At 47.8% G+C, this 16,433-nt stretch overlaps 1 pseudogene; it reads left to right on the top strand.

Annotated features, from left to right (window-relative positions):
* The first annotated feature begins 4,431 nt into the window (after positions 1-4,431).
* LOC130296045 (U2 spliceosomal RNA) lies at positions 4,432-4,539 on the top strand (annotated as a pseudogene).
* Positions 4,540-16,433: the final 11,894 nt, after the last annotated feature.

Here is a 16,433-nt window from a genome sequence, read left to right on the forward strand (position 1 = left end):
TGAGTTGCAAGGACTTTTTGATGCCCGCATGGCCTGCGAGGTGGGAGGAGTGTCCCCATTTGAGAATCCCGAGACGTTGGCGTGGAGAAACTAAGGTCTTCCCTGGAGGAGTTTGCCTGATGGAGGCTGGAGAAGTGGAGATCAGACAGTCAGGAGGAATGATGTGTTGCGGAGAGACCTCTACTTCCGAGGCATCCGAGGAACGAGAGAGGGCATCGGCCCTAATGTTCTTGTCGGCAGGGCGAAAATGAATTTCAAAGTTAAAACGGGCAAAGAACAACGACCACCTGGCCTGGTGAGGGTTCAGCCGTTGGGCAGACTGGAGATAGGAGAGATTCTTGTGATCGGTGTAAATGATAACTGGAAATTTTGATCCCTCCAGCAGATGCCTCCATTCCTCAAGCGCCAATTTAATGGCCAGTAGTTCTCGATCCCCGATGGAGTAGTTTCTCTCCGCCGGAGAGAAGGTCCTAGAAAAAAAACCACAAGTAGCAGCATGCCCGGAAGAATTTTTTTGTAGAAGGACCGCTCCAGCTCCCACTGAGGAGGCATCTACCTCCAATAGGAAGGGTTTAGATGGGTCAGGTCTGGAGAGCACGGGAGCAGAAGAAAAGGCAGACTTGAGCCGTTTAAATGCGTCTTCCGCTTGGGGAGACCAGGACTTGGGATTGGCATTTTTCTTGGTTAAAGCCACGATAGGAGCCACAATAGTGGAAAAGTGTGGAATAAATTGTCTGTAATAATTGGCGAACCCCAAAAAACGTTGGATAGCACGGAGTCCGGAGGGGCGTGGCCAATCTAAGACGGCAGAGAGTTTATCTGGGTCCATTTGTAATCCCTGGCCAGAGACCAAGTATCCTAGGAAAGGAAGAGATTGACATTCAAACAGACATTTCTCCATTTTGGCATAAAGTTGATTGTCTCGAAGTCTCTGAAGAACCATGCGGACATGCTGGCGGTGTTCTTCTAAGTTGGCAGAAAAAATCAGAATATCGTCCAGATAAACAACAACACAGGAATATAAGAGATCACGAAAAATTTCATTAACAAAGTCTTGGAAGACGGCAGGGGCGTTGCACAGGCCAAAGGGCATGACCAGATACTCAAAGTGTCCATCTCTGGTGTTAAATGCAGTCTTCCATTCGTCCCCCTCCCTGATGCGGATGAGATTATAAGCACCTCTTAAGTCCAGTTTGGTAAAGATGTGGGCACCTTGAAGGCGATCAAAGAGTTCTGAGATAAGAGGTAGGGGGTAGCGGTTCTTTACCGTGATTTTATTAAGTCCGCGGTAATCAATGCAAGGACGTAGGGAGCCATCTTTTTTGGACACAAAAAAAAAATCCAGCTCCGGCAGGAGAAGAGGATTTGCGGATAAACCCCTTTTTTAAATTTTCCTGGATGTATTCAGACATAGCAAGAGTCTCTGGAGCGGACAGAGGATAAATTCTGCCCCGGGGTGGAGTAGTACCCGGGAGGAGGTCAATAGGACAGTCATAAGGCCTGTGAGGAGGTAAAGTCTCAGCTTGCTTTTTGCAAAACAAGTCAGCATAGTCCATATAAGCCTTAGGAAGACCGGTTACAGGGGGAACCACAGGGTCACGGCAGGGAGTACTGGGAACCGGTTTAAGACAGTCTTTGAAACAAGAAGTACCCCAGCTCTTGATTTCTCCTGTGGACCAATCAAGGGTTGGGGAATGGCGTTGAAGCCACGGTAATCCAAGAAGAATTTCGGAAGTGCAATTGGAGAGGACCAAAAACTAAATTTTTTCGTGATGAGGTCCGATGCACATTAGGAGGGGTTCCGTGCGGTAACGCACGGTACAGTCCAATCTTTCATTGTTAACACAATTGATGTAGAGGGGTCTGGCGAGACTGGTCACCGGGATGTTGAACCTGTTGATGAGAGAGGCCAAAATAAAATTTCCTGCAGATCCGGAATCCAAGAAGGCCATAGTAGAGAAGGAGAAGGTAGAGGAAGATATCCGCACAGGCACAGTAAGGCGTGGAGAAGCAGAGTTGACATCAAGAACTGTCTCACCTTTGTGCGGAGTCAGCGTACGTCTTTCCAGGCGGGGAGGACGGATAGGACAATCCTTCAGGAAGTGTTCGGTACCGGCACAGTACAGGCACAGATTCTCCATGCGGCGTCGTGTCCTCTCTTGAGGTGTCAAGCGAGACCGGTCAACTTGCATAGCCTCCACGGCGGGAGGCACAGGAACGGATTGCAGAGGACCAGAGGAGAGAGGAGCCGGGGAGAAAAAACGCCTTGTGCGAACAAAGTCCATATCCTGGCGGAGCTCCTGACGCCTTTCAGAAAAACGCATGTCAATGCGGGTGGCCAGATGAATAAGTTCATGCAGGTTAGCAGGAATTTCTCGTGCGGCCAGAACATCTTTAATGTTGCTGGATAGGCCTTTTTTAAAGGTCGCGCAGAGGGCCTCATTATTCCAGGATAATTCGGAGGCAAGGGTACGGAATTGGATGGCGTACTCGCCAACAGAAGAATTACCCTGGACCAGGTTCAGCAGGGCAGTCTCAGCAGAAGAGGCTCGGGCAGGTTCCTCAAAGACACTTCGAATCTCCGTGAAGAAGGAGTGTACAGAGGCAGTGACGGGGTCATTGCGGTCCCAGAGCGGTGTGGCCCATGACAGAGCTTTCCCAGACAGAAGGCTGACTACGAAAGCCACCTTAGACCTTTCAGTAGGAAACTGGTCCGACATCATCTCCAAGTGCAGGGAACATTGCGAAAGAAAGCCACGGCAAAACTTAGAGTCCCCATCAAATTTATCCGGCAAGGATAGTCGTAGGCCGGAAGCGGCCACTCGCTGCGGAGGAGGTGCAGGAGCTGGCGGAGGAGATGATTGCTGAAGCTGTGGTAGTAGCTGCTGTAGCATCACGGTCAGTTGAGACAGCTGGTGGCCTTGTAGCGCTATCTGTTGCGACTGCTGGGCGACCACCGTGGTGAGGTCGGCGACAACTGGCAGTGGAACTTCAGCGGGATCCATGGCCGGATCTACTGTCACGATTCGGCTGGCAGGAGGTGGATCCTCTGTGCCAGAGAGGGATTGGCGTGGACCGTGCTGGTGGACCGGTTCTAAGTTGCTACTGGTATTCACCAGAGCCCGCCGCAAAGCGGGATGGTCTTGCAGCGGCGGTAGCAACCAGGTCGTATCCACCAGCAACGGCTCAACCTCTCTGACTGCTGAAGATAGGCGTGGTACAAGGGAGTAGACAAGAGCAAGGTCGGACGTAGCAGAAGGTCGGGGCAGGCAGCAAGGATCGTAGTCAGGGGCAACGGCAGGAGGTCTGGAACACAGGCTAGGAACACACAAGGAAACGCTTTCACTGGCACAATGGCAACAAGATCCGGCGAGGGAGTGCAGGGGAAGTGAGGTATAAATAGGGAGTGCACAGGTGAACACACTAATTAAGCCAACTGCGCCAATCAGTGGCGCAGTGGCCCTTTAAATCGCAGAGACCCGGCGCGCGCGCCCTAAGGAGCGGGGCCGTGCGCGCCGGGACAAGACCGACGGAGAGCGAGTCAGGTACGGGAGCCGGGGTGCGCATCGCGAGCGGGCGCCTCCCGCATCGCGAATCGCATCCCGGCTGGGAGAGGTATCGCAGCGCACCCGGTCAGCAGGTCTGACCGGGGCGCTGCAATTGCGAGGATGTTGCGAGCGCTCCGGGGAGGAGCGGGGACCCGGAGCGCTCGGCGTAACAATATGTGTGTATTGCTGGAGTTGCAAACATGGGTGCACTTGACAAACTCAGCTCGGCTATTCCCCATTGAAAGATTGTTGCACCCAGGACCCTTAGCACTGGGATATGCTACTCAATACCACTGGCATGGCCAGGTGTAAACAACATCTGACCTTTGTTGTGTATGTAACCATGGAGATTGTGATGTCGCCTAGGCCCACCAAAGAACAGCCTTGTCAGAAGCCGCACTTCCATGAGTAGAAGCAGCAGCACCATAGGTTGTCAAATAAGCTGGATTTAACCAAGACAAGTGAGTCCAATAGGATGCAGGTATGTCCTCTATCCTTACAGCTTCCCGTGGCTGTTGGTTTTATACCGTTTGGGGACAGCCAAGGAGGAGTCAGCAGGCAACACATGTAAGTGTGTGCTTGTGTGTGTGTGTGTGTGTTTCCTATGCAGATCCTAAACCCAGTATCACATGCAAGTAGGAGGCGAAAGAAAGGTTCCTGCCAAAGCCAGGTTATGGATTGCATTTAAAAATGCTCCATCAGAGTGAAATGGACTCCCATCTTCCTGCTTAGCAATAATGATAATGATATGGGTTTAATGTCTGCTGTGTGTACTGGTGGGTGACTGCCACCCAGCCAGGGTGTGTATGGGAGGCTGCCAGCCAGCCTCCCTTCCTACAAGTAGTGATGGTGCATGTGAAGGGGTTCCTCCCCTTTGACAGTTATCACTTCTCGTCCTTCTTTTTGGCTGAGATCAAATGTGGTGTCTGTTTTTATCAGTTTAATATCTGATATGTCCCCTATCTGGTAGCATATATTAAGTGCACCACCAGGTTTCAGTGTTGGAAAGAAAGATTACCTGTTTATTTGCTGCTGCAGCTGCTTGCTGGCTAGTCCAGTGGGCCCTTACTGCAGGCAAAAGACAATAGGTTGTGCCGCTTGTGTCTGGCCCCTGTTGGAGCGACCAGGCACAGGACTGCTGCTGCTGCTGAATGTCCTCTTTAATTGAATAAGCTCAGCAACCTGCACACCTGTGCAGGTTGGACATGACATGATAGGTAGCTGTCTTTCAGGTAGTGGGAGCTGAATCTTGTTAATTGACATGGGGGTGTCATTGCTGTTGAGTGACCATGCATTGGTACTGTGGTATTGGAATAATAAAAACAAATGTTGCCAGCCAGCCATCCATTGCAATAATGGATAGGACATCAGCTATGAGGCATTTGTTTGTACAAACTGCTGCTCACAACTAATGTTGCAATATAGTGTCTCCATCTGCTGGTGGTATTGAATAAGCAATAGTGCAATGATAGGGTCTGAAAAAGAAGAAAAATAAGAAGCAGCAGCATAGGAAAAAAGGAGGAAAGAAGGAAAACATGGAGAGAAGAAAAAAAAGAAGGTAGAAAAAGGTGAAAACATGTTTAAAAAAGTATTTCCATCTCTATCTCTCTCTATATATATATTTAAAAGAAATATATATATATATATATATATATATATATATATATATATACAGAGAGAGAGAGAGAGATAAATATATATAGAGATAGATAGATACACATACATACATACATACATGCATATGTGTGTATTGTTGGAGTTGCAAATGTGTATGTAACCATGGAGATTGTAATGTCGCCTAGGACCACCAAAGAACAGCCTTGTCAGAAGCAGCACTTCCATGAGCAGAAGCAGCAGCACCATAGGTTGTCAAATAAGCTGGATTTAACCAAGACAAGTGAGTCCAATAGGATGCAGGTATGTCCTCTATCCTTACAACTTCCCGTGGCTTTTGGTTTTATACCGTTTGGGGACAGCCAAGGAGGCGTCAGAAGGCAACAAAGGTAAGTGTGTGCTTGTGTGTGTTTCCTATGCAGATCCTAAACCCAGTATCAAATGCAAGTAGGAGGAGTAAGAAGGGTTCCTGCCAAAGCCAGGTTATGGATTGCATTTAAAAATGGTCCATCAGAGTGAAATGGACTCCCATCTTCCTGCTTAGCAATAATGATATGGGTTTAGGGTCTGCTGTGTGTACTGGTGGGTGACTGCCACCCAGCCAGAGTCAAGGCTGGACTGGGATACCGGGAAAATCCCCGGTGGGCCGATCACCTTGACTGCCAAATGGCCGGTGCATTGCCGTAGAACGAGATTTGCCATAGAATGAGATGGTCCGCCTCCATCACATCCTATTGGCTCACTCTTGTCACGTGACATATTTAAACGTCACGCATCGATGCGCACAGCAGTGTCAGTTTGGCTATCACAGGGAGAGGATCTCCTCTCCCTGTGATAGCTAAAGCTGCACGGAGCGCTCATGGCCTCTGTGGCCCGACAGAAGTTCACACATGTACGCAGCTGATACGGCTGGCTCATATACACTTACTCTATTATTACATGTACTGTTGATCCACAGCGCTATCGGGATCCCGATGCCCGATGGCGCTGTCATCAGTGTGCGTCCCCGCTAGCGCCCCATGCCCGCAGCTCTACTCCCCGTCCCATTAACGCTCAGGGAGCGGGGAACAGAAAGTAGAGCATCGGGCGCAGGTAAAGTAGTACTGCGCATGTGCAGCACTACGCGAATAACTTAACCTGCGCCCGATGCTCTACTTTCTGTTCCCCGCTCCCTGAGCGTCAACGGGACGGGGAGTAGAGCTGCGGGCGTGGGGCGCTCGCGGGGACGCACACTGATGACAGCGCCTTCGGGCTTCGGGATCCCGATAGCGCTGTGGATCAACAGTAAATGTATATGAGCCAGCCGTATGAGCTGCGTAAATGTGTGAGCTTCTGTCGGGCCACAGAGGCCATGAGAGCTCCGTGCAGCTTCAGCTATCACAGGGAGAGGAGATCCTCTCCCTGTGATAGCCAAACTGACACTGCTGTGCGCATCGATGTGTGACGTTTAAATATGTCATGTGACAAGAGTGAGCCAATAGGATGTGATGGAGGCGGACCATCTCATTCTATGGCAATGCACCGGCCGCACCATGTTAAAGAAGATTTCTTGGCCCGGTGCATTGCCGTGGAATGAGATTTGCCATAGAATGAGATGGTCCGCCTCCATCACATCCTATTGGCTCACTCTTGTCACGTGACATATTTAAACGTCATGCATCGATGCGCACAGTAGTGTCAGTTTGGCTATCACAGGGAGAGGATCTCCTCACCCTGTGATAGCTGAAGCTGTACGGAGCTCTCATGGCCTCTGTGGGCCGACAGAAGTTCACACATGTACGCAGCTCATACGGCTGGCTCATATACATTTACTCTATTATTACATGTACTGTTGATCCACAGCGCTATCGGGATCCCGATGCCCGATGGCGCTGTCATCAGTGTGCGTCCCCGCTAGCGCCCCACGCCCGCAGCTCTACTCCCCGTCCCATTAACGCTCAGGGAGCGGGGAACAGAAAGTAGAGCATCGGGCGCAGGTAAAGTAGTACTGCGCATGTGCAGCACTACGCGAATAACTTAACCTGCGCCCGATGCTCTACTTTCTGTTCCCCGCTCCCTGAGCGTCAAAGGGACGGGGAGTAGAGCTAAGGGGGACGGGGGAGTAGAGCTGCGGGTGTGGGGCGCTCGCGGGGACGCACACTGATGACAGCGCCTTCGGGCATTGGGATCCCGATAGCGCTGTGGATCAACAGTAAATGTATATGAGCCAGCCGTATGAGCTGCATAAATGTGTGAACTTCTGTCGGGCCACAGAGGCCATGAGAGCTCCATGCAGCTTCAGCTATCACAGGGAGAGGAGATCCTCTCCCTGTGATAGCCAAACTGACACTGCTGTGCACATCGATGTGTGACGTTTAAATATGTCATGTGACAAGAGTGAGCCAATAGGATGTGATGGAGGCGGACCATCTCATTCTATGGCAATGCACCGGCCGCACCATGTTAAAGAAGACTTCTTGGCCCGGTGCATTGCCGTGGAATGAGATTTGCCATAGAATGAGATGGTCCGCCTCCATCACATCCTATTGGCTCACTCTTGTCACGTGACATATTTAAACGTCACGCATCGATGCGCACAGTAGTGTCAGTTTGGCTATCACAGGGAGAGGATCTCCTCACCCTGTGATAGCTGAAGCTGTACGGAGCTCTCATGGCCTCTGTGGGCCGACAGAAGTTCACACATGTACGCAGCTCATACGGCTGGCTCATATACATTTACTCTATTATTACATGTACTGTTGATCCACAGCGCTATCGGGATCCCGATGCCCGATGGCGCTGTCATCAGTGTACGTCCCCGCGAGCGCCCCACGCCCGCAGCTCTACTCCCCGTCCTCCGACCCCCCGCAGCTGTACTCCCCGTCCCTTGCAGCTGTACTCCCCGCCCCCCGCAGCTCTACTCCCCGTCCCCCGCAGCTCTTCTCCCCGTCCCCCGCATCTCTACACCCCGTCCCCCGCATCTCTACTCCCCGTCCCCTGCATCTCTACTCCCCGTCCCCCGCCCCCCGCAGCTCTACTCCCCGTCCCCCGCAGCTCTTCTCCCCGTCCCCCGCATCTCTACACCCCGTCCCCCGCATCTCTACTCCCCGTCCCCCGCAGCTCTACTCCCCGTCCCCCACAGCTCTACTCCCCGTCCCCCGCAGCTCTTCTCCCCGTCCTACGCAGCTCTACACCCCGTCCCCCGCAGCTCTACTCCCCGTCCCCTGTGAACGCTCAGGGAGCGATCCACAGCGCTATGGGGATTCCTACGCCCGATGGCGCTGTCATCAGTGTGCGTCCCCACGAGCGCCCCACGCCCGCAGCTCTACTCCCCGTCCCCCGCAGCTCTACTCCCCGTCCCGTTAACGCTCAGGGAGCGGGGAACAGAAAATAGAGCATCGGGCGCAGGTAAAGTAGTACTGCGCATGCGCAGCACTACGCGAATTACTTGACCTGCGCCTGATTCTCTACTTTCTGTTCCCCGCTCCCTGAGCGTTAACGGGACGGGGAGTAGAGCTGCGGGGGGCGGAGGACGGGGAGTAGAGCTGCGGGCGTGGGGCGCTCGCGGGGACGCACACTGATGACAGCGCTGTGGATCAACAGTAAATGTATATGAGGCAGCCGTATGAGCTACGTACATGTGTGAACTTCTGGCGGGCCACAGAGGCCATGAGAGCTCTGTACAGCTTCAGCTATCACAGGGTGAGGAGATCCTCTCCCTGTCATAGCCAAACTGACACTACTGTGCGCATCGATGCATGACGTTTAAATATGTCACGTGACAAGAGTGAGCCAATAGGATGTGATGGAGGCGGACCATCTCATTCTATGGCAAATCTCATTCCACGGCAATGCACCGGCCCCTGACAGTGGTTGTCGCACGGCCGGCCGCAAGACTGGCCGTGCCGGAAGCAATGAGGCTTCCTGGGCTGACTGCAGCAGGCTGGCCAACTGACAGCAGAGGTGGCTCTAGCATAATAGGCCACCGCCTCAGTTCTCGCGTTAATGGGGGGCCTCGCTCAGGGACCCGACTAGCGCAAGTTGCTCCTCACTCTCCGGAAGACCGCCGGGATTGAAGTTTAATACAGCAGTTCCGGTTCCATCCTGCCTGCCGGTGGCGAGCCCCAGCGCTGCGCCCGACCAGCCCCTGCTGATCCTCTGCCACTTTAAGAGAAAGGGCTGCTGGGGCTGGTCGCCTGCTATAGAAACAGCTGCTGATCGGAGAAAGGGCTGCTGAAAGACCTCCTGAACCCCGCCCCCCCCCCAAAAAAAAAAAAAACCTCAGAGAGAAAACAGACGAACTGTGCAGCAGGCCACGGCCCCCCCTACATCATGATTGCCCCCCCCACATCATGATTGCCCCCCCCCCACATCATGATTGCCCCCCCCCCTTGTGCCCCCCCTAGCAGCAGTAGGTCACTAGCAGCTCTCATGGCCCTCAGGGGGGTACAGCTAGTTCACCAGTAAGGGGCCCGAGCCCCCGCTCACCCCCCGCCCCCCGGAGCCATTTACTCCGGCATCCTTTTATTTAATAAATCTTCAGCCAGCAGCCCTGTCACCACGCAGGGGCCGCGCTATGCAGACTGGGAAGAGCAGACAGGAAGCTCCTCCCCCTCTCTCACTCCCCTGTATGCTGCTGCTGGACCTTGTGGAGCAGGCCTGCTGTGTGTATACAGGCCCGGACACCACCAGTATGGAAGACTTACCTGCCCAGTGCCCACTGCTGATGCTGCCCTTTTAAAGTAAGTAACTTGCTTGGGGGAGAGGGGGAAAGTTGTAGTTCGGGAGACAGTGGGAGGTAGTTCAGTGTTTCCCAACCAGGGGGCCTCCAGCTGTTGCAAAACTACAACTCCCAGCATTGCTTTGGCTTTATGAGCATACTGGGAGTTGTAGTTTTGCAACAGCTGGAGGCCCCCATGTTGGGGAACACTGATCTATCTATCTATCAATCTCCTATCTATCTATCTATCTATCTATCTATCTCATATCTATCCATCCATCTATCTATATCCATCTATTTATGCATCTATCTAATATCTATCTATCAATCTCCTATCTATCTATCTATCTATCTATCTATCTCATATCTATCCATCCATCTATCTATATCCATCTATTTATGCATCTATCTATGTTTCTCATATCTATCTATCTCTCATCTATCTATCTCATATCTATCTATCTAACTCAGATAGATGAGAGATAGATAGACGAGAGATAGCTAGATAGATATGAGAGATAGAAAGATAAATAGATGATATATAGATAGAGAGATGATATATAGAAAGATACATACAGTAAATAGATGGATAGATAGATGATAGACCGATAGATAGATGATAGATAGATATGATATAGACAGATAGATAGGAGATAGATGATATGATATAGATAGATGGATATGATATAGATACATTTATATGATATAGATAGATAGGAGAAAGATAGATAGATCAGTTTCCCAACCAGGGGGCCTCCAGCTGTTGCAAAACTACAACTCCCAGCATTCCTTTGGCTTTATGAGCATACTGGGAGTTGTGGTTTTGCAACAGCTGGAGGCCCTCCTAGTTGGGAAACACTGATCTATCAATCATCTATCTATCTATCTATCCATCTATCTCCTATCTATCTATCTCATATCTATCTATCTATATCATATCTATCTCGTGTATATATATATATATATGAATATATATATATATATATATATATATATATCCATCTATCTATTTATGTATCTATCTATCTATCTCATATCTATCTATCTATATCATATCTATCTATCTATCTATCTTTCTATTTATCTATCTATCTATCTCATATATATCTCAGATAGATGAGAGATAGATGAAAGATAGATATGAGAGATAGATAGATAGATGATATATAGATAGATAGATACATAAATAGATGGATATATAGATAGATATGAGATAGATAGATAAATAGATGATAGATAGATAGATAGATGATAGATATATATGATATAGATAGATATGAGATAGATAGATACATAGGAGATAGATGGATATGATAGATATAGATTGATATGATATAGATAGAATATAGAAATATAGATAGATAAAGAACAATATGATGCAGCACGCCACAAGTTTGCAGAAAATGGTGGTTTATTCCATCATGTGCATGGACTATGGACTATGCACATGATGGAATAAACCACCATTTTCTGAAAACTTGTGGCGTGTTGCATCATATTGTTCTTTGTCTGGATTGAGGAACCAGTGGACCCAGGTTCCAAGTATGCGGGCACCCCGACTTCCCTCTAATTTCTGGATTTTGGTTGTGCCGTTTTTATTTGTTTTAGATAGATAGCTAGAAAGAAATAGTATCTATCATCTATCTATCCATCTATCTATCTATCTCATATCTATTATCTATCTCATATCTATTATCTATCTCATATCTATTATCTATCTCATATCTATCATCTATCTATCTCATATCTATTATCTATCTCATATCTATCATCTATCCATCTATCTATATATCATCTATCTATCTACAAAACTAAAGATCCAGCGGCACTCCCAGATAAGGTGCAAAAACAAAGTGTTTTATTCCCCCATGTATGTGTGACGTTTCAATAGCATCCCGCCATCTTTATCATACGTACAGTTGTACATTCTGTAGTCTCTGTGACATCACTGTGCTTCTTATTAAAAACACAAAATTGGTCCCCAACAGCGGGAGTACCTGGGAAGTGATTCATATATTGAATCATGATTGGAGTAATACTAGGATATCTGGGATAGGCTGGATATGGATGTCGCTGACTGATGATGATAGGGAGATGGTCTATAAATACCCCCTGCCGCCATTTTGGAGTGTTGTTGGCACATATTGCCTCTTGAGAACGCCGTGGTGACGGCGAAACATGTAGAGGCGGCAATTTTGTGTTTTTAATAAGTGTCACAATTGGGATGTTGGGCTTCTGCAGAGCCCCGAACACTGGAGTAATGTTGCTCCAATAACTATATTATTCTCCCATGTGACACTGTATTTTTAATCATCACCTTCTGGATTTGTTATCTTTTAATATATACACAATTAAAAGTTATGTTTTAGTGGGGGAGTAATTTGAGGTGTTTTGCACCCCAGGCTGCGGCCTTGGGGTTTGGATAATTATATTGTTTTGGCCTCTTAGCCCCTTATTGGGTCAATTTGTAGTTTTTGATCACTGTGCTTCATAAACTGTGACATCACTGTGCTTCATCCTGTAATTTGATGTCACTGTGTATAACAACCCTGTAGTGACATCACAGTTTATTATTCTTGAATGCTGACTTCACTGTGTATATTTTCCCGGTACAATGACATCACTGTATAGTTACCCTCTACTGTGACAACACTGCGTTTATTAACCCTGTAGTGGCAAAACTGTTTACTGTCCCTGTACAGAGACATTACTGTTTATATTAACTCTGAACTGTGCATATTTACCCTGTATTGTCACTCGCAGTGCAAGGTAAATATGTACAGTGATATTAGGGTATACAGGCTTAATATATACAGTGATGTCACAGTGCAGTGTAAGTATCAACAGTGATGTTGCAGTATAGAGATAACACACAGTGATGTTATAGTTCAGAGATAATATACACAGTGATGTCACAGTACAGGAATAATACACACAGTGATGTCACAGTACAGGGATAATGCACAGTGATGTCACAGCACAGGGATAATACACAGTGATGTCACAGTACAGGGATAATACACAGTGATGTCACAGTACAGGGATAATACACAGTGATGTCACAGTACAGGGATAATACACAGTGATGTCACACTACAGAGATAATACACACAGTGATGTCACAGTACAGGAATAATAAACAGTGATGTCACAGTACAGGGATAATATACAGAGTGATGTCACAGTACAGGGATAATACAAAGTGATGTCACAGTACAGGGATAATATACAGAGTGATGTCACAGTACAGGCACAATACACAGTGATGTCACAGTACAGAGATAATACACAGTGATGTCACAGTACAGGGATAATACAAAGTGATGTCACAGTACAGGGATAATACACACAGTGATGTCACAGTACAGGGACAATACACAGTGATGTCACAGTACAGATATAATACACACAGTGATGTCACAGTACAGAGATAATACACACAGTGATGTCACAGTTCAGAGATAATACACACAGTGATGTCACAGTACAGGGATAATACACACAGTGATGTCACAGTACAGAGATAATACACAGTGATGTCACAGTACAGAGATAATACACACAGTGATGTCATATTACAGGGATAATACACAGAGTGATGGCACAGTACAGAGATAATACACAGTGACGTCAAAGTACAGGGATAATACACAGTGATGTCACAGTACACAGATAATACACAGTGATGTCACAGTACAGGGATAATACAAAGTGATGTCACAGTACAGGGATAATACACACAGTGATGTCACAGTACAGGGACAATACACAGTGATGTCACAGTACAGATATAATACACACAGTGATGTCACAGTACAGAGATAATACACACAGTGATGTCACAGTTCAGAGATAATACACACAGTGATGTCACAGTTCAGAGATAATACACACAGTGATGTCACAGTACAGGGATAATACACACAGTGATGTCACAGTACAGAGATAATACACACAGTGATGTCACATTACAGGGATAATACACAGAGTGATGGCACAGTACAGAGATAATACACAGTGACGTCACAGTACAGGGATAATACACAGTGATGGCACAGTGCAGAGATAATACACAGTGATGTCACATTACAGGGATAATACACAGAGTGATGGCACAGTACAGAGATAATACACAGTGATGTCACAGTACAGGGATAATACACAGTGATGTCACAGTATAACCATCTCACAGCCGGACCACCATGTAATTTCAGCAGAAAACAAAGCAGGGCCCCATGTTCAAGTTTCGCCTAAGGCCTCACAAAGTCTAGAGCCGCCTCTGGTCGGCCCTACCATGGGACCCGGTGGGACCATAAGTCCCAGGTGGCACTTTTCAGGGGTGGCATTTTGCTGCCCCCTTTTTTTTTGTGCCTAGTAGGTTCATGGTAGGGTTGGCGCTGCCGCTGCTCACTGTTCTAAAGCAGCTGCGGGGTATAATAGCGCAGCGGGCACTTTAGACAATGAGTCTGCCTCCGGCCGACCGGGGTCTGACGAGGGACGTCGCACAAGTGACGTACTTCTGCAGACCCACTCAGGAGGACGTCAGTGACGTCACTCGTCAGGCCGCCGCTGGAGAGGAGAAGCGCTGTGCAGGGCAGGTAAGTTTGTCTGTGTGTGTGTCTGTGTCTGTCTGTGTGTTTGGGGGGGGGGGGGGGGGGGGCTATGGCTACCTAATGTGAGCAGGGGTGTGGAAATTTAAAAAAAAAAACTACTTGTCCAAGGGACTAAAGCGGAACACAATCCACTTGTCCTGGTAGACAAAATAATTACGACCAAAATAGTCTGATTCCCCCCACTAGACCACCAGGGATGGATATAAGATTCCTTTAGACACTGCTGACAGCGATGATCTAATGGTTTAATAGGTGATCACAGCATGCCAGGGTATTAGAGGTGGGAGAGCTGTAGCTCCTCTTACACCCGAGGCAACCACAGAAAAGTCTAGATGTAACTTTTTGATCACCATAAAAAATTTCTCAATGAAGTGACCAAAAATTAACAATTCTGGACTATTCTTTTACATTTACACCGTTCACCGTACGGTTTAATTAACATCATATTTTAATAGTCTGGATATTTCCACATGCAGAGACCCGACTTATGTTTATTTTTGTACATTATTTTTATTTAAAGAAAATTGGAAACTTTTATTAGGAAAGGGGCTTATTCACATATATACGCACTTTTTCAAAAATTTTAATCACTATTTTTCAGTCTTCATAGGGACTTATGTGTTACTGGGGGGGGGGGGGGGGGCTCTGCTTCTCCAGTTTGTGTGGTGCATTTTGTGTCAGAAAATGCTGGAAGTTGCATTTAGTTACTAGATAACTACAACTCCCAGCATGCCCTGATGCAGCCTATGGTTGTTTGGGTGTTGCAGCATGTTGCACTGTATAGTAGTACAGTTAAGGTTATTGTGGAACATGCTGGGAGTTGTAGTTTTGGTTCATGTCAGCTGCAGAGCCATAGGCTGTGTCAGGGAATACTGGGAATTGCAGTTAGTAACTACAACACCCAGCATGCCCTGATGCAGCCTATGGCTCTGCAGCTGACCCGAACCAACACTACAACTCCCAGCATGTTGCACTTTATAGTTCTACAGTTTAGGTTATGGTGCAACATGCTGGGAGTTGTAGTTTTGGTTCGGGTGTGTTTGCGTGCATCCGTGGGGCCCTTGGTCGGCGGGTGAGTATTAAGGGGGCGGGATTCTGGGGGTGCAATTCAGTGCGGGTGGCCAGAAGACACTAAAAATAAAAAGCTAGATGGCACAACTGGCGGTGGCGGCAGTGCCCCCCCCCCCCCACATCATAAATTACATACACACATCACAGATACATCATACACATATACACTCGCACCATACATATACACCATACATATGCACACATCATACATACACCCGCCACTGCCCCCCCCACATCATAAATTACATACACACATCACAGATACATCATACACATATACACTTGCACCATACATATACACCATACATATGCACACATCATACATACACCCGCCACTGCCCCCCCCACATCATAAATTACATACACACATCACAGATACATCATACACATATACACTCGCACCATACATATACACCATACATATGCACACATCATACATACACCCGCCACTGCCCCCCCCCCACATCATAAATTACATACACACATCACAGATACATCATACACATATACACTCGCACCATACATATACACCATACATATGCACACATCATACATACACCCGCCACTGCCCCCCCCACATCATAAATTACATACACACATCACAGATACATCATACACATATACACTCGCACCATACATATACACCATACATATGCACACATCATACATACACCCGCCACTGCCCCCCCCACATCATAAATTACATACACACATCACAGATACATCATACACATATACACTCGCACCATACATATACACCATACATATGCACACATCATACATACACCCGCCACTGCCCCTCCCACATCATAAATTACATACACACATCACAGATACATCATACACATATACACTCGCACCATACATATACACCATACATATGCACAC

This window comes from Hyla sarda, chromosome 11, assembly GCF_029499605.1.
Source record: "Hyla sarda isolate aHylSar1 chromosome 11, aHylSar1.hap1, whole genome shotgun sequence".
NCBI lineage: Eukaryota > Metazoa > Chordata > Amphibia > Anura > Hylidae > Hyla > Hyla sarda.